This window comes from Erinaceus europaeus, chromosome 14 (assembly GCF_950295315.1).
Source record: "Erinaceus europaeus chromosome 14, mEriEur2.1, whole genome shotgun sequence".
In the NCBI taxonomy this organism is placed as follows: domain Eukaryota; kingdom Metazoa; phylum Chordata; class Mammalia; order Eulipotyphla; family Erinaceidae; genus Erinaceus; species Erinaceus europaeus.
In genome coordinates, this window is record NC_080175.1 from 8,971,176 (window position 1) to 8,994,078 (window position 22,903).

The 22,903-nt window shown below is 45.5% G+C and overlaps 1 long non-coding RNA gene across 1 annotated transcript; it reads right to left on the reverse strand.

Moving 5' to 3' along the window:
• Positions 1-17,379: 17,379 nt before the first annotated feature.
• LOC132532625 (uncharacterized) lies at positions 17,380-22,276 on the reverse strand. Its single transcript, XR_009544548.1, has 2 exons — positions 21,546-22,276; positions 17,380-17,931 (listed from the first exon to the last, which is right to left on the reverse strand). It is a non-coding gene; the product is annotated as an uncharacterized LOC132532625 (long non-coding RNA).
• Between the last annotated feature and the right edge of the window lie 627 nt (positions 22,277-22,903).

Sequence of the window (22,903 nt, forward strand, 5' to 3'; positions counted from 1 at the left end):
CGAAGCCAAACAAATTGTTGAGCAATCATGGACCCAAAGCTTGGAATAGTGGAGAGGAAGTGTTAGGGAGGTACTCACTGCAAACTCTAGTGTACTTCTGCTTTCAGGTATATATTTTGCAGTAGTTTATAGATACGTGTGAACATATGCTCTCTCTCACAGAAACTGGTGTATATCTAAGTTTTGGGACTTTGTTAGAAAATGAACCACCTGAGATGAAATTAGAGTGTACTATGAAAGGAAAGGTCTCACCCAAGTAATGAAGCTGAAGGGCTGTCATTCCACACGTGAAGTCTCTGGACACAGTCTGAGGTGAAGCATGTTGAGGTGGCAATCATTGTTTGCCATCTTTAGGAATCAGCTAGGGACCACAGGGAGGACCCTGGGGGAGGAGTGACCTGAACCAGACATTCACACCTTGTTCAGAACAAAATCAACTACCGCCCCTATGCAAGTGAGGCATCCTGGAGCGACCGGTTGCTGTTGGCCAAGTGTGAGGCCCAAACAATAGCAAAATGGGGCCACCTCCCTTTATTCTTTTTAATTTTATAAATGTTTTATTTATTTTTCCTTTTGTTGCCCTTGTTTTTTTTTATTGTCGTAGTTATTGTTGTTATTGTTATTGATGTTGTCATTGTTAGAGAGGACAGAAAGAAATGGAGAGAGGAGGGAAAGACAGAGAGGGGGAGACCTGCTTCACCGCCTGTGAAGTGAATCCCCTGCATGTGGGGAGCCGGGGGCTCGAACCAGGATCCTTACGCAGGTCCTTGCGCTTTGCGCCATATGCGCTTAACCCGCTGCGCTAATTGCTTGACTCCCCCTCCCTTTATTCTTCATTTTAGGAAGAGAGAAGCATTCCCTAATCTTGTTTGTATTTTTTTTTTTTTTTAGGACAGAGAGAAATGGAGAGGAGGGGAAGACAGAGAGGAGGAGAGAAAGATAGACACTTGCAGACCTGCTTCACCGCCTGTGAAGCGACTCCCCTGCAGGTGGGGAGCCGGGGTTCGAACCGGCATCCTTATGTCGGTCCTTGTGCTTTGCGCCACCTGCGCTTAACCCGCTGCGCTACAGCCCGACTCCCTCTTGTTTGTATTTTATTAAAAGTTTTTTTAAATGCAATGTCGGAATGAATGCAAGACTTTGTGCTTTTGTGGTAGCACTGAGCAACCTCCTTGGCCCAAGTTTTAATTCAAGTAATTATGATTTTTTGGTTATTAGGGTTGTTGTTGGGCCTGCACAGTGGCTATCTCCCTCCTCCTCCTCCTCCTCCTCCTCCTCCTCCTCCTCCTCCTCCTGCTTTTTGTCAATAGAGGGTGAGGGAAAGGAAGAAAGGCAGAATGGATGCAGCACTGCACCACTGCTTGTGAATTTTGCCTCTTGTAAGTGGGGATCTGGGTCCTTGAGCACGGTTATATGTACACTCCACCAGTGAGCCACCACCTGGCTACTCTTCTTCCTCCTCCTCTTCCTCCTAAAAACGTATTTGTTAATGAGAAGGAGAACTAGAGCCTCACTCTGGCACACAGGGCCTCATGCTTGAGAGCTCAGTTCTCCCTTTCCTGCACCATTCTACCTGCTTCTTAACTAACCAGGGGCTAAGGGGGACCTGTCTCTGCCTCTGGGCCCCCACAGAAGCAGAACAGAGATGAAGATGAATGAACATCAAAGCAGGAAGCCAGGAGGAGTGGAAGGATCCAAGTTCTCTCCCTGGGTGGTTGCAGCTGCCTTTGGTGATTGGCTAAGGGGGTGTCAGCTCAGCTTCTCCATGACCATGGCTAGTGTCTCTCCCTTTGTGTCATCATCATGTTGTGAGAAGTCTTCTGAGACTGTAAATATCTTGTTCAGCCGTCCAATGTGTCCACTTGTTTGGGCACCCATGAATCAGTCCATCCTGAATCAAGGATCACTTACCGTGATTGTTTGACTCTTATCATTCCCCTCCCTCCACCCCAACTTTTCCCCCCAATCACTGTGTCAGCTTAAGTCACCCCACCTCTGCTTTGAGCTGGGGACAATTTTGATTTCCTGTGTCCCAAGGAACTCGGCTCCTGATCAGCTCTGCCTCCTGCAAGACCCGCTATCAAATAGCCCCAAGCTTCAGTTTGTTTAATGCCTTGTTTTCTTGGGCTTGGGTCCACAAAGGTATTTTATCTTGTTTTTTGGAGCTGTATCTTTTTAAAAAATTTAAAATCAGTATTGCACCAAAGTAAAAGACTCTGGGGTGGGTGGGTGGGAGAATACAGGTCCAAGAAGGATTCAGAAGACCTAGTGGGGGTTGTATTGTTATATGGGAAACTGGGGAATGTTATGCATGTACAAACTATTGTACTTACTATTGAATGTAAAACATGAATTCCCCAATAATAAAAAAAGAAAAAGAAAAAAAATTAAAATTATCTTTATTTATTGGATAGAGACAGCCAGAAATCAAGAGGGGAGGGAGTGATAGAGAGACAGAGAGACACCTGCAACCCTGCTTAACTATTTGCAAAGCTTTCTCCCTACAGGTGGGGACCGGGGGCTTGAACCTAGGTCCTTGCACGTTGTAACCTGTGTGCTACCACTCGGCCCTGGGCTGTACCTTTTTTATTTTCTCTATTAATTGAAAACATTTTATTTTGGGGGTCGGATGGTGGTGCACCTGGTTGAACACATGTTATAATGCATAAGGATCCTGGTTTGAGCCCCCAGCCCCCACGTGCAGGGGGCAAACCATGCAAGCAGTGAAGTGAGGCTCTGGGTCCTTGAGCACGGTTATATGTACACGCGAGCAGTGAGCAGTGAACCACCTGGCTACTCTTCTTCCTCCTTCTCCTCTAGCTGTCTCTCTCTCCCTCTATGTCTCCCCTTCCTTTTAGCTTTCTTGCTGTTCCTACCCAATAAATAAATAAATATAGTTAAAAATTTTAAAAATTACTTTTGTTTATTTGATATATACAGAAATTGAGAGAGGAGAGGGAGATAGGGAGAGAAAGAGAGAGACAGCTGCAGCCTTGCTCCACCACTTGTGAAGCTTTTCCTCTGCAGGTGGGGACCGGGGACTGGAACCTGGGTCCTTCCCCATGGTAACATGTGCACTCTACCAAGTGCGCCTCTGCCCTATTTTCTCCTTTTTAATTATTATTCATTTTCCTCATTGCTGGCACTTCACTGCTCCAGGCCTACCTTTTCAGATAGGGAGAGAGAGAGACGGAGACAGAAACAGAGAGACACCACAACACTGAAGCTTCCTCCCAGTGCTGTAGAGACCAGACTGGAACCCAGGTCAAATGCATGGCGAAGTGGGTGCCTTCCCAGGTGAGCTACACCATGGGCCCATTGATTCTCACCTTGTTGAATTTTTTTTTTCAGATTGAAATCTTGAGACACAGAAGCAGAGAGAGAGAAGCAAAGAGACCACAAAACCAAAACCTCCTTCCATGCAGTAGGGGGTGTGGGGGTGGGCTTGAACCTCTGTCATGCATATCACAGAGCAGCACACTACCCAAGGGAGTTGTTTTGCTGGTCCTTCTTTTTATATTTTACATGTTATTGTGTTGAGTTTGGAATAGGGACATGGTGCGCAGTGTCCTTGAATGGTATCTTGTCTGAAATCTCTAAGGGGAGGTATAGGTGGTGGTTGATAAGAGGAGTTCGGCCAAAAAAAAAAAAAATGATGGCCAACTTTAGCCATGTTTGCCAAGGCATCAACAGAGAGATGACGCCTGGAGCCTCACGTCTCTAGAGCCCTGCTACATTAGGGAAAGATAGAAACTGGCTGGGCATATGCATCGACCAGTCAACGTTCATGTCCAGTGGAGCAGCAATTACAGAAGCCAGAACTCCCACTGTCTGCACCACGAAAAGAAGTTCGCTCCTTACTCCTAGAGGGGGAGGAATGTTAGAGATGATGACCAGAGGGCTCTGAGCTCCAACACCATCAGGACCCAGAGAGAGAAGAGGAAGAGGGGAGGGGACCCTCGGAAGTAGTAAGAGGTGTAGGCGTGACTGCGAAAGGAAGAGATGGCGGGGCCATAGGGAAAAAATGGGCAAATAGATATAAATATAGACAGTTACAGAAATAATAGTCAACCCATATCTGTGACCTTGGGAGGACTACTGCAGTTTCCAACAGAGGGAATGGGTACACAGAACTCTGGTGGTGGAATTACACCCACTACCTTGTAATTTTGTAAATCAGTATTAAATCATTAATAAAATTTAAAAAGTGAGAGAGAGAGTGGGTGAGTGGGTGGGGGGAGAATACAGGTCCAAGAAGGATGACAGAGGACTTACTGGGGGTTGTATTGTTATATGGAAAACAGAAAAATGTTATGCATGTACAAACTATTGTATTTACTGTTGAATGTAAAACATTAATTCCCCAATAAAGAAATTTAAAAAAAGAAAAGAAAAGAGAGAGAGAGAGAGAGCAGAGTGACAAATAATATACTGAGCAGAGATTCAAAAATCCAGGATTTTATTTCCTGAAATATGCCCTACCTGTTAACTTGCTGTGTGACTTTGGGCAAATGACTTGACCTCTCTGGGCCTCCTTCCTCCCTCCCTCCAAAAAAAAAGTACTGTGGGACTCCTTTGCTTCTTCACTTCAGGTCCTTGTCTACTCTAGAGGCCTCAGGGTCTAACAGGGGAATCACTGAAGACATTGTTCTCCGTTACAGTTGGAAGGACTGTGGGGAATATCTGTGTAGTTCCGGCCAATGGTAAATGTGTCAGTCACACCGGTGAAACGAGTACACTTTGGCTCTGAATGTCATGGGTGTTTTATTATCAGATTCAGCCACAGCAGGGCTAATTTTAGCTCTTCCAATTCAAGTGGCTTGGGGAAGATTAAATGTTAGTCATAATTAAAGATGCAGATGTAGTTATATTGAATTATAAACCTCATTAAGCGCACCGTCCCAGGAAGACCCTTGAGACCAGCTACAGAGGACTTCCAGCGGCAGTGAGGTGGTTATTAAAATATTGGAAAGTCAGTCTCACTCCCCAAATATTATGACTGGTATGGAGACTTTTCCCCCCCGAAAGCCATGGCTGGATTTGGTTTCAGGGGTGACTTCCATGCTGTTTGAAGGTGGCTGAGAAGGGGTGACTTTTCTGTGACATCACCCTCCCCATGCCCAAAAAGTCACCCTGGGACTTGGTACTCCTCCTTCCACCCACCTCCCCCTCAAATGGGTCCTATTCTCCTGGGCCATCGGCCACGAAGGGGAACCTTCAGGAAGCAGAGGACCTGTGGGGAGGGCAGAGTTTTCTGAGGACTCAAAACCCTGCTTTTCTGTCTAGAGAAAAAGCTTGTTTGGGTGGCATTTTCCTAATTTTTCCTGTCTATACAAATCAGCCATGTTGTCTTACAAATTCCACAAAAATAACAAATCATGCCTGAAGAGACTTTGAAAAATCTTTTTTTAATTGTTATTGATGTCGTTGTCATTGTTAGATGAAACAGAGAGAAATGGAGAGAGGAGGGGAAGACAGAGGGGGAGGGAAAGAGAGACACCTGCACACCTGCCTCACCTCCTGTGAAGCGACTCCCCTGCAGGTGGGGAGCCGGGGGCCTGAACCCAGGTGGGGAGCCAGGGGCTCGAACCGGGACCCTGGCGCCGGTCCTTGCGCTTTGCGCCATGTGCGCTTAACCCGCTGTGCTACTGTCTGACTCCCGAAAAATCTTTTTTTTTCCTTTAACATGATGTAGAGATTTTTCTTTTAAATTTTCTTTTATTTATTTTTCTTTTTTAATTTTTAAAAATTCTTTTTATTTATTTATTGGGTAGAGACAGTCAGAAATTGAGAAGGAAAGGGGAGATAGAGACAGAGACAGGGAGACACCTGTAGCACTGCTTCACCACTTGCAAAACTTTCCCCCTGCAGGTGGGGGCTGGTGGCTTGAACCTGGGTCCTTGCACATTGTAATATGTACACTCAATCAGGTGTGCCACTGCCTGGCCCCATAAATAATTGAAACTTTTATTTTATTATCTTTATTTTGCTTATTGGATGGAGACAGCCAGAAATTCTGAGTGAAGGGGGTGATAGAGAGGGAGAGACACCTGCAACATTGCTTCACCACTGGCGTAGCTTTCCCCCTGCAGGTGGGGACTGGGGTCTCAAACCCAGGTCCTTGCACACTATAATCTTTTATTTTTTTAAAAAATGTATTCACTTATTTTATAAGACAGAGAGAAATTGAGATGGGAAGGAGGAGATAGAGAGGGGAAAGGAGAGACACCTACAGCTCAGTTTCACTGCTTGTGAAGCTTCCCCCTGTTTGGTGGGGACTGGGGGCTTGAATCTTGATCCTTGTACATTGTAACATGTGCTTTCAACCAGATGCATCCAACTACCCAGCCCCTGGAGATCTTTCGATGTCAATATATATTGATATGTGCTATATTTCCTATATATAGGAATATATATATATATATTCCTATATATATTGTATGTCTATATTTCAACACGCGGCTCCTGTGTGATGCGAGACTCACACCCAGGGCCTCGAGCGCGGTCAGGTGTGTACTCTACCTATTGAACTGTCTGGACTTTATTCATTATCACCACTAGGGCTACTGCTGGGGCTCAGCACTAGCACTGTGAATCCACCACTCTTGGCGGCCATTTTTCCCAAATTCTTTTCAATTTTTATTGGAAAGGCCAGGGAGAAATTGAGAGAGGAGGGGGAGTTAGAGAGGGAGAGACAGAGAGACATCTGCAGCACTGCTTCACTACTCGGGAAATGTCGCTCTTGCAGGTGTGGAGTCGGGGCTCAAACTCAGGTGTGGCAATGGTGATATGTGGGCTTAACTGCTTGTACCACTGCCTGGTTCCTGGACTTAATCGTTGATAAACTACTTCCCCATTGTTGAACATTTGGTTTTGTGTGTTTTACTCTCTCACTCTTCCTTCCTCTCTCTCTCTCTTTCCATCCCCTTTCTTTCTTTCTTTCTTTCTTTCTTTCTTTCTTTCTTTCTTTCTTTCTTTCTTTCTTTCTTTCCAGAGCACTGCTCACCTCTGGTTTATGGTGCTGCTGGGAATTGAACCAGGGACAGTGGGTTAAGTGCACGTGGCACAAAGCACAAGGACCGGCTTAAGGATCCTGGTTCAAGCCCACAGCTTCCCACTTGCAGGGGAGTCGCTTCACAAGTGGTGAAGCAGGTCTGCAGGTGTGTTTCTCTCCCCCTCTCTGTCTTCCCCTCCTCTCTTCATTTCTCTCAATGACGACCACAGTTTAAAAACAATCGATTGCTGGAAAAAAAAACAAAAACAATTGCTAACAACACTCTAAAAGCTATCCTTGCTCATACACCTTTATGTGTTTGCCTGATTAGCTGCATAAGAGACATTCTTAGAAAAGAATCACTCAGGGCAGTCATCTGTTTGCTCACTAGTGCTGTGCAACACACAGCTCCGCTCTCAGTAGCTTAAAGCAAAGTATTTGTTTAGCTCAAGAGATAGTAGGTTGAGGGGACTGGGCGGTGGTACACCGGTTAAGTGCACATGGTACTATGTGCAAGGACCTGCACAAGGAACTGGGTCCAAGCCCCCACTTTCCACCTGCAGGGGACATGCTTCACAGGCAGTGAAGCATGTGGTCTGAAGGTGTCTGTCTTTCTCTCTCCCTTTCTATCCCCACTACCCTCCCAATAAAGTGAAAAAAAAAAAAAAGGAAAAATGGCTGCTAGGAGCCATGGATTCATAGTAGCTGTACTGAGCCCCAGAGATAAATCTGGAGGAGGAAAAAGAGAGGGGTGGGGAGATTGATTGATTGTAGGTTGACCACGTGATTGGGGCTCGCCTGAGCTATTCTGGGCCAACTCATATGCCTGGGGGTTGGGCGTAGGTTGGATGATCTCTCTTGGCTTTAACTTGGTCAGCTGGAGAGCTTCAGTTTGTTATATGGGCCACATTCTCAGGGGAAGACAGAAAGCAGGAGCCTACGTGGCTTTTTCAAAGCTCTCTATAGGTCAAGACCCATCCATCAAGGCAAATCTTGTGGCTGAACTCAGCATCAAGAAGTGCAGGAGGTCACATTTCCAAAGGCTCAAACGCAGGGTAGGGTAGAAATTTGGGGCTTTTAGTGTAATCATTCTCCTGTAGACTTTCAAAGCACAGATGCGCTTACCATTTGGATATATTCTTACAAGCCATCTAGCAGGTGGCACAAGCTCAGGCTGCCATAAACCAGGCATGGCTGCTGCCGGGGTGTGTCCTCTGTGAAATCTTCTTTGGTAACTGGGTGCTTGCTACCTCTGCTTCCAAACCAGCACTCCTTGCTCAAGCAGCCCCTTCTCAGGAGCTCTGTGGTGACTCGCTGCCTCTTGCACATTCCATTCTGGCTGTCTTTCCAGCTCCTGTGTGTCTGTCCTAGTATGTTCTCTCCTTCCCTCTGCCTTGTTCCTATCCACCCTAAGTTCAATGCCTTCTTCAAGGCCCCTGTTGCCTCTTTGACTTCGGCGAATACTGCCTTCTTCTGAGCTTCTTGGAAGCAGGCAGGGTAACCAATTTATTCTAGTTTCCCCCAGGATTTTGTTGGTTTGAACTTAAATTTCTGCATCTCAGGAACTCCCTCAGTGCGAGGTGAGTCCACCAGCAGGGCACCATCAGAGTCAGCTTGAAAGGCTCAGGCATGGATACCCAAGGCTTCGTGAAGCACTCTATCTCTATTACAACACTTGGCTTGATCATTGTGATGTGAAAGTAGTTGTAGATGACACATGGATAATGAATGCATATGCCATAAAACTTTATTTACACAACAAAGCTGTTTGGTTCACATGTCATGGGGTTTCTGACTCTTTCTAGATCTTAACATTTGTTCTTCCCCATTTAACTCTATGATGCTTTTCTCTTATGTGGTTTTCTGTGGCTGTCTTGTCTTGTTGGTTGGTAGGTAAGGGAAGTTAATACCTTGATATCATGCTCTGTTCTTCAAATGCTGCATGACAACTTAAGTTACTTAACCTTTTTTTAAAATTTTTTTCTTTTCTTTTTTTTTTTTACTTAACCTTTTTGTCCTTGGTCTCTTCATCTGTCAAATGGGGATAATAATGATAGACTCTGTGAAGGTAAATGAGTCAACCTTTGCACAATACCTGGCTCAGTAAGTATTAGCAACTGTTCTTGTTTCAGCCATCAACATTATTACCACCACCACCATCATCCACCATCATCATCACCACCATCATCGTTACTACCACCACCATCATTACCATCATCATCATAACCACCACCACTGATACCACCATCAACACCACCACCATCACTGATACTACCATCATCACCACCATCACCACTGATACCACCATCACCACCACCACCACCACCATCACCACCACCACCACCACCATCACTGATACTACTACCACCATCATCATCATCATCACCACCATCACTGATAACACCACCAATCATCATTACTACTACCACCATTACCACCATCACCACCATCAGCAGCAGCACCACCATCACCACCTTCATCACTGCCTTCTCATCCCATGTGGCTAGCACATCCTTCAGGAGGCCTGGTTTCAGAAGATGTTCAATAAATAGAACCATAAAGACAGAGGATATTAAAATGGGAAAGGCCCCAAGAGACTCTTGATTCAATGCCTTCATTTTAGAGATGAACTTTATTTAAAAAAATTTTTATTTATTTCCTTTTGTTGCCCTTATTTTCTTATGGTAGTTCTTATTGTTGTTGTTATTGATGTCATTGTTGTTGAATAGGACAGAGAGAAATGGAGAGAGGAGGGGAAGACAGAGAGAGAAAAACAGGCACATGCAGACCTGCTTCACCACCTGTGAAGTGACCCTCCTGCAGGTGGGGAGCCCGGGGCTCGAACCGGGATCCTTACTCCAGTCTTTGTGCTTTGCACCACCTGTGCTTAACCCGCTGCGCTACCGCCTGACTTCCAGAGATGAGCCTTATTAAGGACTCCCCAATGGGACAATGAGGGGGAGGAAGGACAGTCCTCTGTCCCACACCACTTTTGAGCAGGAGATGGACAACACACTAGCAAGCACCCTGTACTTAGAAGATGGTGGGGGTGGGTGGGTGAGGGACCCAAGCTTTGCAAGGACTCAGCATCTCAGAACAGTTGCTTCTCATCACAGGGGAGCACTGAGGGGTGAAAATCAAGAACAGGGAGAACTGTCTTTACCTTCACTTGGGCCTGGCCAGGGGGTGTGTGCACAGACACTTGACTCGGGCAGCCCACACAGGACCCTGGGTGACACCCGCCTTGCTTTTAGGGTGGGAGGGGAAGGAGAGCCCCCTGCCCCAGAGAGGCTGGCTCAGTACCCTCGCAGGGCAGGACCAACCAGGGTCATCTCATCAGGGCATTTCCCTCTAGCTCAGCTTGGATGTGGGGAAATAAACGAAAGGGCAGTCTGCCGGCTCCCTCGCTGCTGTCTTTTACAGCGAGCGTGAGACTTCATGATCCTGCCGGCTGGGGCACACTTCATTTCCCGGTAATTAAACAAGTAGAGATCAAAGCTGACAAATCTCCCCCATCTCTCAGCACAGCAGATGAAAGGTAAATACTTCCAGCAACAGTTTTTTCTTTTTCCTCATTAGAAGTGTGATGGGAATTGTCTCCTCCTAACTTTGAAGAATACTGATGAGTTCAAGGTCGTGCTCCACGTAAGATCTCTGGTCTCATTATCTTTATTATTCCAGCTCAATTTTTATCTTATATACACTGGGCTGACTTGAGGGGATTGCAGAGGCTAGAAGACAGAGGAAAGTCAAGGCAGATACCCAAATGGTAATTGATGAATGTCATAGAAGTCTGCACGGAACTCAGTCTCATGTCCAAAGCAGGTTTGGGGTAGTGTCTTTAGGGGTCCTCGTGTCCTTTCTCCAGAGCAGGTGGTCCTGTGCTCTCTTGGCTTTGATCTTGCAAAGGCTACTGTGGAGTGTCTGTTTCATCTATAAGAAGTGGCTCCCCCAAATTCTTTTCCCTAAGGAGGGGCTTGGGGCAGCTGGTCTACCTGCTCTGGGTGTCCCAATACCTGCTGGGCCTCATCAGCCAGTTCTTTTCAGTGCAGAAAGCAAAGCTGCTCCCAGCAGGCTCAGTGCAGGGCAGCTGGTCACTGTACAGCTAGTTCAGGGAAAAGGAGCTCTGGTGGCACTCGGGGGACCCACAGAGACACTGGGAGGGAAGAAATATGGTCTCTCTGCTGTATAGTCTTTTAACAAAGAATCTATTTTGTGTGTGTGTGTGAGAGAGAGAGAGAGAATGAAGGAGAGAGAGAGAGAAAAAGAACAAGAGACTGGAGCACTGCTCAGCTCTGGCATACAGCAGAACCTCTGGGGCCTCAGATGTGCAAGTCCTGTATTCTACCACTAAGCTATCTGCCCACTTGTTCCCCCATCAGACTTCCCTCCTTAGCTTGCATGTCTTTGCTGCTTTCTCTTGGTTTTTGCCCTCTCACCAAACAGTCTCAATACTGTGCATACAGACTCCCTCATGGGCTCTTTCTCTGCCAGGCTCTTATGGCTTAACTCTTCAGTCCCTCCTTACCTGTTTCCAAACAGAGAGAGAGAGAGAGAGAGGAGAGAGAGGAGAGAGGAGAGAGGAGAGAGGAGAGAGGAGGAGGAGAGAGGAGAGAGAGAGAGAGAGGCATTTGATTATCTTAGGATTTCACTTGGGTTCAGTTAGCTATAAGGATCCACCCACTGGTGAAAAAAATGCCAATTTCTCCTTCTGCAGTAGATGTGGGGATGGAAGTGCCCCCTCCCCTTCCCCAAAATGAAACTGCTACATCTCACACAGACACACACACACAGAGACACACACACACACACACAGACACATACACACAGAGACACAGACACACACACAGAGAGAGAGACACAGACACACACACAGACACAGACACACACACACAGACATACACACAGACACACACACACAGATACACACACACAGACACACAGATACATACACACAGACACACACACAGACACACACACAGACACACAGATACATACACACAGACACACACACAGACACACACACACAGAGACACAGACACACACACACACACACACACACACACACAGACACACACTTGACTTTCTGTAGAACTTTCCAGATTACATATAGAAGCATCACATGATAAACAATATTCTCAGTTACTCTGATTCTATTCCAGCTGCACACCTAGGGTCTCAACCACCCTTGTAAACTGACGGTTTGTTCCCTGGCAGGTGGGGACCAGGGGCTTGAAGCTGGGTCCCTGCGCACTGTAATGTGTGCACTTAACCAGGTGCACCACTGTCTGGGCTTTTTAAAATTTTTTAAATTTTTATTTATAAAGATGAAACACTGAGAAAAACCATAGGGTAAGAGGGGTACAAGGCTACACAGTTCCCACCACCAGAACTCCGTATCCCATCCCCATCCCCTGATAGCTTTCCTATTCTTTATCCCTCTGGGAGCATGGATCTAGGGTCATTATGGGATGCAGAAGGTGGAAGGTCTGGTTTCTGTAATTGCTTCCCCGCTGAACATGGGTGTTGACAGGTCAATCCATCCTCCCAGCTTGTCTTTCTTTTTCCCTAGTGGGGCAGGGCTCTGGGGAGGCGGGGCTCTAGGACACATTGGTGGGGTTGTCTGCCCAGGGAAGTCGGGTTGGCATCATGGTAGCATCTGGAACCTGGTGGCCTTTCCCGAGAATCCCAGGTTGAAAGCTGGTTTTTTTTTTTTCTTTTTGAGCTCACAGCAGGTGTTGTCTCCAAGTCTTGTCTCCGCCCCTACAATTTCTTTCCTCCTCAAAATGCACTACCCACCAGCCCCTCCCTTGTCATAGGTCAAAGCTACTTGCTTCCCCCAACCCCAGTAAGTTTTTGAACTTAAAGACATTTGTTTTAGTGGGAGGATGAAAGGATTTTGATCTGGTCTATGAACCATCATGAAAAGAACTAGGGATTTAAGACTAGCTGACCTGACTTCCAACCCTGAGTCTATCTTGTAAACCTCCTCGAGCCTCCCCCTGCCACCCCCCCCCCCGCCAGGTAGAATGGGGTCCCCTTATGTGTAAGGTGGGAGGATGATGATGATGCAAGGGCTAGAGGGGTCCCTGTGGCTAGCATCTGCCACCTGTTATTTTGGGGGCAGGGAACCTTGAGGCTCAGTGCTAGAGGCTGGGGAGGCGTTTGTGTCCTCTGCATTGTTAGTTGCTGGTGGATTTCTAGACCACAACACCTGACTTGGAAGGCTGTCAGGGAATTTATTTTGCCTCTAACTGCCGTAGTAATCCGGCAGCCTTAGAGTCTGCTGGCCCAGTCGATGTGCTGAGGTAATTGCTTAGGTTCTTTGTGAGAAGAGAAAAGCTCTCCACGCTTCCATGAACTCCTGCGTGGGGCAGTTCCAGTCCACTGCTCCAAGTACCACTTACGGTTCCAATTCTCAACCCTGATGGACTGAAATGCCTGCCACTCGATTCAGCTACGTTCCCTGAACCAACAGCTTCCCCAGACAGCTCACCCGGACTCATTATGTTAATCATCTCCTCTCATCTTGCTTCTCCTCCCCCCTCCTCTTCGACTGGTGGGTCCCTGAGAGCATCTTACTTTGCATTTCAAATACCCCTAGAGAAGTGCCTTCCACCCACAGTGGGGACTGATGAGTTAATTTCTTAAGAAATAAACCAAACTCTGGGAGTTGGGCAGTAGCGCAGCGGGTTAAGTGCATGTGACGCGATCTTGGGGGCTAAGTGCATGTGATGTGATCTCCGTTTGAGCCCCCGGCTCCCCACCTGCAGGGGAGTCACTTCACAGGAGGTGAAGCAGGTCTGCAGGTGTCTGTCTTTCTCTCCCCCTCTCTGTCTTCCCTTCTTGTCTCCATTTCTCTCTGTCCTATCCAACTACAACAATAAAACAACAAGGACAACAAAAGGGAATAAATAAATAAATAAATTAATTAAATAAATAAACCAAACTCTGAGAGGCTACTAGAATTCTCTGCCCCCAAAGCCAGTAGCACAGAGAATAGCAGAGCAATCCAGAAATGGATTTATATTTATTTAATTACACTGGAATTCTTATATTTATTGCTTATATTTATTTATAAATAAATATATATATATATATAAATATATATTTATTGCTTGCTTATATTTATTTAATTACACTGGAATTCTCTTTGAACTTGACCCCAGGGGATAGAGATTACTGAACTGGTGGGTAGCTAAAATCATCTACTGTAGAAGAGTTTCTCCTTTCATTGGAGAACTTCCCAATAAAATGTGAAAGCAAGCCAATGTGACTCCTGCATTGTGCAATTCCAGTTCCACTGTACTCACCCAGGGCGGGGTGTGCTCCCTCAGTGAGGCCGGGAAGGAAGATAGGAGTTTCTGACCAGGAAGATGTGAGTTTCTTTGACTAGAAACATGTGCTTCTAAACTATTTCTAAAACTTGTGAGAACCATGATGGTTATCTTTGGAAGGTGGGAGGGTGGAGACACAGAAATTTGGTGGTAGAGGTGGTGTGGAGCTATACCATGTCATCTTAACATTTTTGTAACCCTCTATTAATCACAGATTAAAAAAAAAAAAGAAAGAACTATGTGCTTCCATATTGAATGGGCGAGTGGCATGTGCATTAAGTGTGTGGCCCCTGGGAAGAGGACTCCCATTATCCTCCCACCTTATATGTTATTAAGTGCTGGGCTAGACTGTGGGCTAGGCAGGGTGGCGGGATAGTTGGTGTTGATTCTGTTCAAGTTTAAGAGGTGAGTGTAAATCATGGGTGTTCAGCAAGTGGTCAAACGAAGGCAGACCCAAGGACAGGCAGGCAAAGAGACCACAGGCAGAGGGGGTGATCAGGATCGGAGTAAAGTCAAATGGCAGGTTCAATATTATCATCACCCAAAGGGCCTAGATACCCAACTCATTGCTAGGGAGAGTTGCTTGCCTGAATTTGAGTAGCCTGCAGAGAATGGATAAGTGCTGGGAACAGTTCACTACATGCAACGCTTTTTGTTTTTTGAATAGCCTGTGAACTAAAAATGGTTTTGTGTATTTTTTAAATGGTTCAAAATAAATAAAAATAGTGAGTGAACTTCACTTACTAGGGGAATGCAAATTAAACTCACACTGATATGATCAAGTGGTGTCACACTCAGCAGAGTACACACATTACCGTGCATGAAGAACCAAGTTTAAACAGCCAGTCATAACAAGCACCACAAGCAGTGGAATAGAACTGCAGCCATCTCCACTTTCTGTCTATTTCTCTCTGTCATCCTCTGTCTAAAAGAGAAAAAGGGTGGAGGGCAGATAGCATAATGGTTATGCAAACAGACTCTCATGCCTGAGGCCCCAAAGTCCCAGGTTCAATCCCCTGCACCACCATAAGCCAGAGCTGAACAATGCTCTGGTTAGGAAAAAAAAAAAAAAAGGAGAAAAAATAGCTTCCTGGAGTGGTGAAGTCATTGGATAGGCACTAAGAACTAATAATAATATTGATGGCTAAAAAATAAAAACAAAAACTACATTCAAGGTGGGGCTATGGTGGCATAGTCTAGGGAAATTGAGTCTCCCCCAGAAAACAAATATTAAAGTGAAACATCTCAATGAATTTCATCAGAGTTTAGCTGGGGTTTCTGGCAAATAAAAAAATATCTGTCTGAAAGTTGGTGATTGTGCATGGACAATGAGACCAGGAAGAAAAAGAGAGAAAGACTCAAGCACCACATTTCCAGTGAGCACCGTATCTGCAATTGTTTAAAATTCATGTTGTTGTTAAAATTCAGAGGCTCCAGCTAGCTGGGCTAGCTTCACGGGCAGGTAACAGAGACTTGGGGACACACGGCTGGGCAGGGAAGCTGTATTTCTTTATTCAGAAACAACGATTCATAAACTAACCCAAACTAATCACCAAACAGAACTCTCTTGCATCTTTCTCACATGGCGGCGCCAAGAACTCTGGAACTCTGGAACTCTCTCAGGGTTCCTTGGGGCGGGGACAAGCGGGCCCGCGAAACTAGCAGGACTGAACCAATTTTCTTGGCAGTGGGAGAGCTAGAACAACCCAATGTAAAGCATACAACACATGTGACAGATTTCAAGGGCCCACATGGAACTACTTCAGGAACTACATAGCTTAGGAGAAGTAGCTTGGGATTACTGTTTAGAACTGTAGAGGGTACAGGCTTTTGGTGGATTCAGGGAGCTATTTGGGGGAACCAGGAAACTGAACATTGTACCCTGTGGCAGCAGGTAAGTCAACCAAACTCTCAGGTGTCCCAGCTGCCATAGAAACCCTGGTGAATGGGGTCAGACTTCCCTGCAGGCAGGAAAAGTGACTTTGACCTCACAGCAGAGTTCCCACTTTTAGTAAAGAGTCTGGGAAGAGAAGAGGTCTGAGGTCCCACAGCCCCTCCCATCGCCCCAATCCCCAGAGTAGAGCAATGTTTAAGGCACATCAGGTGTCATAATTCTATGTCTCTTCTTCAAAATTCCTCACCTTCTCCTATGGCACACATACAGAGCAGAACCCAGTGCCACCTGCTGACCCACAACAGAAATTAAAATAGTAGAGTAAAACCAGGAAAACATTGGTTCTGGAAAATCAATATAGCACTTAATGGTGAAATCCAGAGGAGCTGTCAGAGAAAGAATTTAGGCAATACATTGTCAGGAATTTAAAGAAATACAGACCCCTCACATTAATAAAGAAAGAAACCCACGACCTTAAAGATGCACTCAATAGGAAAATGGAAAACATGAAGGCATAGCTACAAGGTCTGAAGGACACTTTGAGTGCATTCCATTCTCAAATAGCAAGTCAAATGGAAGTAGACATACCCATATAGAAGAGAGAACGTAGGGGATACAGGATAGGTTGACCACAGTCTTTAACTTTAAAGTAGAAAATGAAAACAGACTTAGTGAAAATGAAGGAACTATTTGAGAGACTGAAGACTCCATTCAGAAAGACACACATCTGACTTAAAGAGGATTTCAGAAGGATATGCAAGAGGGAAAGGTGCAGAAAATATATTCAAATAAATAGTGGAAAAATTCCAAATATGAGATTTGGTCAAGATATAAATGTTCAGGAAGCAGAGAGAATTCTCAGATTCCTAAACACAAAGAGACGTACACCAAGACACATCATTGTAAAACTATCAGAAGTCAAGGACAAAGTAAAAACTTTGCAAGCTACCAGGGAAAAGAAGAAAGTGACAGGCAGCAAAGTCATATTTTCATCAGGAATCATGGAGGCCAAGAGAGAGAAGAATGACATAGTCAGGATGTTAAAAGACAACAAATGCCAGCCTAATTTACTGTGCCAAGACTATTATTCAGATATGAAGGAGTAATCAAAACAGTACCACACATACAAAAAACTAAAGAAGTTTGCCATTACCTCAAGTTCCATCCATTTTATTTCAAAAGGCACAATATCATCTTTTTAAACTTCAGAGTAGTATTTCATTGACTATATACCCCATAACTTCTTTATTCAGTTATCTTCTGATGGGTATTTTTTTTTGAAAATTAAAAAAAAAATTTAATTAAGTGGAGAAATATGTCATAGTGTTCTTTTTTTATTGTACTATTTTTTTTTATTTTAGAAAGGATTAATTAACAAAACCATAGGGTAGGAGGGGTACAACTCCACACAATTCCCACCGCCCAGTCTCCATATACCACCCCCTCCCCAGTAGCTTTCCCATTCTCTATCCCTCTGGGAGCATGGACCCAGGGTCATTGTAGGTTGCAGAAGGTAGAAGGTCTGGCTTCTGTAATTGCTTCCCCGCTGAACATGGGCGTTGACTGGTCGGTCCATACTCTCAGTCTGCCTCTCTCTTTCCCTAGTAGGGTGTGTCTCTGGGGAAGCTGAGCTCCAGGACACATTGGTGGGGTCTTCAATCCAGGGAAGTCTGGCCGGTATCCTGATGACACCTGGAACCTGGTGACTGAAAAGAGAGTTAACATACAAAGCCAAACAAATTGTTGAGCAATCATGGACCCAAAGCTTGAAAAAGTGGAGAGGAAGTGTTAGGGAGTATTGTACTATTTTTTTATTGGGGAATTAATGTTTTACATTCAACAGGTTTTTTTTTTTTTGCCTCCAGGGTTATTGCTGGGGCTGAGTGCCTGTGCCACAGATCCACTGCTCGTACCACAGATCCACTGCTCCTGGAGGCTGTCTTTCCCCCTTTTGTTGCCCTTGTTGTTTTACCATTGGTGCTATTGCTGTCACTGTTGTTGGATAGGACAGAGAGATATAGAGAGAAGAGGGGAAGACAGAGGGGGAGAGAAAGATAGACACCTGCAGACCTGCTTCACCACCTGTGAAGCGACTCCCCTGCAGGTGGGGAGCTGGGGGCTCGAACCGGGATCCTTGTGCCGGTCCTTGCGCTTCGCACCATGTGCGCTCAACCCACTGCACTACTGCCTGACCCCCTGATGGGTATTTTTTAGGTTGCTTCCACCCCTTGGATACTGTGAATAAAGCAGCAATGAACATAGCAGTGCATATGTCCCTTTGAATTAGTGTTTCCATATCCTTTGGATGTATGCCTAGGGACAGTATTGCTGGAGCATAAGATAGTTTCATTAAAAATGTATTTTATTGGGGGAAGGTTAATGATTTACAGTGCAGACATTAACATATGGCTATAATATCTCATCGCCCTGCGAGAGTTCTCTGCAGAACACTCTCACCTACAACCTAGGTCCTTTCACAGTATTATACACAAGGACCCTAGGGTTCTCTCAGCCCCACCTTCCTCCTACTGGTATTTTCATTTTTATTTAAGGACTATCTAGGCTGTTTTTCATAGGAATGGTACCAGTTTGCATTCCCACTAATAGTGTATCAGTTTCTTTTTCTCCAAAACCTCACCAACACATACCATCTCTTCTTTTGCTTATGTAAGTCACTCTCACAGATGTGAAGTGGAATCTCAATTAAAAAAAAAAATGTTTAAGGGGCTGGGCAGTAGTGCAGCGGGTCAAGCACACATGGCACAAAGGTGAGGACTGGTACAAGGCTCCCCACCTGTAGGGGGTCGCCTCACAAGTGGTGGAGCAGGTCTGCAAGTGTCTATCTTTCTCCTTCTCTGTCTTCTCTTCCTCTCTCAATTTCTCTGTCCTATCCAACAACAACGACAGCAATAACAACAAGAATGGCAACAAAATGGGATAAAAGTGGCTGCCAACAGCAGTGGATTCATAGTGCAGGCACAGAGCCCCAGCAATAACCCTGGAGCCAAAAAAAAAAAGTTTAATTCATGTAAATCTATGTTACTGTGGTATACTTAGTGGATTTACTCATGTAGTATCTGAGTAAAACTTGTGGACTTGCAAAAAAAACCCATTACGAAATCACTGATAAAGGCGAAAAAAAAAAAAAAGAAGAAGAAGAAGAGGGAGTCAGGCGTTAGCGCAGCAGGTTAAGCACACATGGTGCAAAGCGCAAAGACCAGCTAAGGTTCCCGGTTTGAGCCCAGGCTCCCCACCTGCAGGGGAGTCACTTCACAAGCGGTGAAGCAGGTCTGCAGGTGTCTATCTTTTTCTCCCCTTCTTTGTCTTCCTCTCCTCTCTCTATTTCTCTCTGTAAAAAAAAAAAAAAGAAGAAGAACGATATATGACACATAAGAACAAGAAATTCTAATTTCAGTGTCTCTGTGCAGTTTTTTTAAATTAATTAATTTTATTTTACCTTTCGTTGCCTTTGCTTTTTTTTTTTTATTGTTGTTGTCATTATTGATGTTGTCATTGTTAGATAGGACAGAGAGAAATGGAGAGAGGAGGGGAAGACAGAGAGGGGGAGAGAAAGATCCTTACACCGGTCCTTGCGCTTTGCGCCACGTGCTCTTAACCTGTGCTACCGCCAGGCTCCCTATGTGCAGGGGTGCATCTGAACTTGCTCAGTTTCACTGTGTCCAAGGCTGCTTTTGGGCTGCCAGGACAGAGTGAAGTCACTGAGCATTGACTGTGTGAACCCAAGAGCCAAGGATATCAACTCTCTTGTCCTCTACAGATTTTTTTTTCCCTAGCAGTCATACTGTCTTTGTGAGAACTCTGGTGTTTATGGGAGCAGGGCATGCAGAACTATGGTGAACTATGGGGTTGTGTGCAACTATACCCTTGTTGTCTTAGCACCTCTTAGGAACTGGAGAGCTTGATTCGGACACTTGAGTCTCCAGTTGCTGATTCCAGTGGCAATAAGGCTTTCTCCCTTCAGGCAAAAGCTGATGCCACAGTTTGGATTTCTGTGGACTGGGCACTGGGCTCTCATGTGATTTTAGTCTCAGTTGACTTCCCTCGCCCTTGTTCACTCCACCACTTCCTGCTGGGGCCATCACACATGCTCTATCTGATTCTTGGAATGCTCTCCCTCCCATCTCACCCCAGCTCAGCCTGGCCAACTCCACTCTTTTTGGGGCCTTAATTTCAGCATCATTTGCTCCAGGAAGTTTTCTCTAGCCTCCCTGATATGGCTTGTTTGACAGGTTTTGCCTGTGCTTCTTTGCATTTAACACAACTGCAAATCTCTCTGTGTGTATGCGTGTTACTTGTTATCTGTCCCCATACAAAACCATACACTTCATCAGAGGAAGGAGGTCATATCTCTTGTTCCTTCGTGCATTCCCAGCAACTGTACCAGCCCAACGTACAATGGAGAGAGGCTGCCTTGAGTGTCCTCAATCCCTTCTCAGAAAATGAGCTGTCTCTGGAAAGACAATTGCTTCCAAGAAGGCAGCAAAGTGGTTCCAGCAGGCTCTAGTGAAGATCTCCAATGCCTGGTGGGCTAGGTGGTGGCAAACCTGTTTCAGCACACATGTCACCATGCACAAGGACCCATGTTCAAAACCCCATTCTCCACCTGCTTGGGGGACACTTCCCAAGTGGTAAAGCAGGTCTGCAGGTACCTATCTTTCTCCCTCCCTCTCTTTCTCTCTCTCTCTTTAAGAAATTTGTTTATTTGTTATTAGAAAAAAAACAGAGAGAAACTGAGAGGAGAGGGAGGATAGAGAGAAAGAGAGACAGAGAGACCCTACCTGCAGCACTACTTCACCACTCACGAAGCTTTCCCCTTGAAGGTAGGGACCCAGGGGTGAGAACCTGCATCCTTGCACACTGTAATGTGCGTGCTTAACAAGGTGCACCACCGCCTGGCCCCTCTCTCTCTCTTTCCCCTCCCTTCTCAGTTTCTTAAATGAAAGCCTTCAGGCAAAGATCCAGTTCAGTAAGTACATCCTCTGGAAGAATTACATTATTATTATTTCTTTTTTGCCACTAGAGTTACTGGTGGGTCTCCATGCCTGCATGACTCTATCACTCCCAGAGAACTCATTTCTTCTTCTTTTCTTTTAATCAGGTAGAAGACGAGAGACAGACAGTGAGAAGGAGAGAGAGAGACCCCACAGCGCTGTCCTACCACTGTCCACCTAGCTTGATGCTCCATGTGGTTGCTGGAAGTTTGAACTCAGATTCTTGTACATGGTAGATTATACATTCCACTGGAGTTCTCTTTGGAAGATTGTATGGAGAGTCCCTCAACAAATAGAAATAGAATTACCGGGAGTCGGCCAGTAGCGCAGCAGGTTCAATGCATGTGGCGTGGAAGGTTCCCGGTTCCAGCCCCCGGCTCCCCACCTGCAGGGGAGTCGCTTCAAAGGCGGTGAAGCAGGTCTGCAGGTGTCTGTCTTTCTCTCCCCCTCTCTGTCTTCCCCTCCTCTCTCCATTTCTCTCTGTCCTATCCAACAACAACAACAATAGCAACAATAACTACAACAATAAAAAACAACAAGGGCAACAAAAGGAAATAAATAAAGAAAGAAATATTAAAAAAAAGAAATAGAATTACCTTATGATATAGCAATACCCCCTCTTAGGCATTTATCCAGAGGACACTCAAACGATCATTCAAAGGGACTATGGACAGCACCGTTGGAACTCCACGATGGTGAACAGTGCTCTGGTTTCTCCTCTTTCTTCTCCTTTTCTCTCTCTCTACCCCCCCCGCCCACCGCCCCCAAATATAGAATAAAAATTAGGCCAGGGATTTATCAGAGTAGTATTGTATATACATAAGACCCTGGATTCATTCCTTGATACCACAAAGGAAATAAAAAAGAAAACAGAATTCAGGAAACAAGTGAATAAAGAGAAGAAAAAAAGTTCAACTGCATGGAAGCCCTTTCCGATCTCTAGCCACCTACGTAGACTGACATAAAGCAGAGAGCAGTGCACAGTCAACAGTCCTGGCTGTGGCATCTGCTGACTGAAATATGAACCCTGGTCTAATTTGTCTAGGGTTTCACTTCCCAGCTCTGCTTTTGTTGTGAAGACGCACCTCCCTGGAAGCCCAGCCCTGCCTCTTATTACAGTAACCAGAGCCACTTAGAAATAACACCATAATCACCAGCAAAGTCTTTTTAATCTGAAGTGTAAACTCATGAGTACAGCTGTTTGTGTCAGACAGAAGGGAACAGAGAGCGAGGGGCGGGTGTTTCAGGCGCCTGTTGGACTTGTTCTCGTTACATAAGCTGCCTTGTTATCTGGCTGTCTTGGCTCGTGCTATTTCTGCCAGGCTAAGCTGTCACTGGCTTGTCGCTGGTGGCAATAATCATAATTGAGAAATGGGGGAACTATCCTGGGAGTTGGGCGGTAGCACAGTGGGTTAAGTGCACATGGCGCAAAGCGCAAGGACCGGCATAAGAATCCCAGTTCGAGTCCCGGCTCCCCACCTGCAGGGGAGTCACTGCACAGGCGGTGAAGCAGGTCTGCAGGTGTCTGTCTTTCTCTCCCCCTCTCTGTCTTGCCCTCCTCTTTCCATTTCTCTCTATCCTATCCAACAACAACAACAACAACAAAAACAAGGGAAACAAATGGGAAAATAAATAAATAAACATAAATTTAAAAAAAGAATGGGGG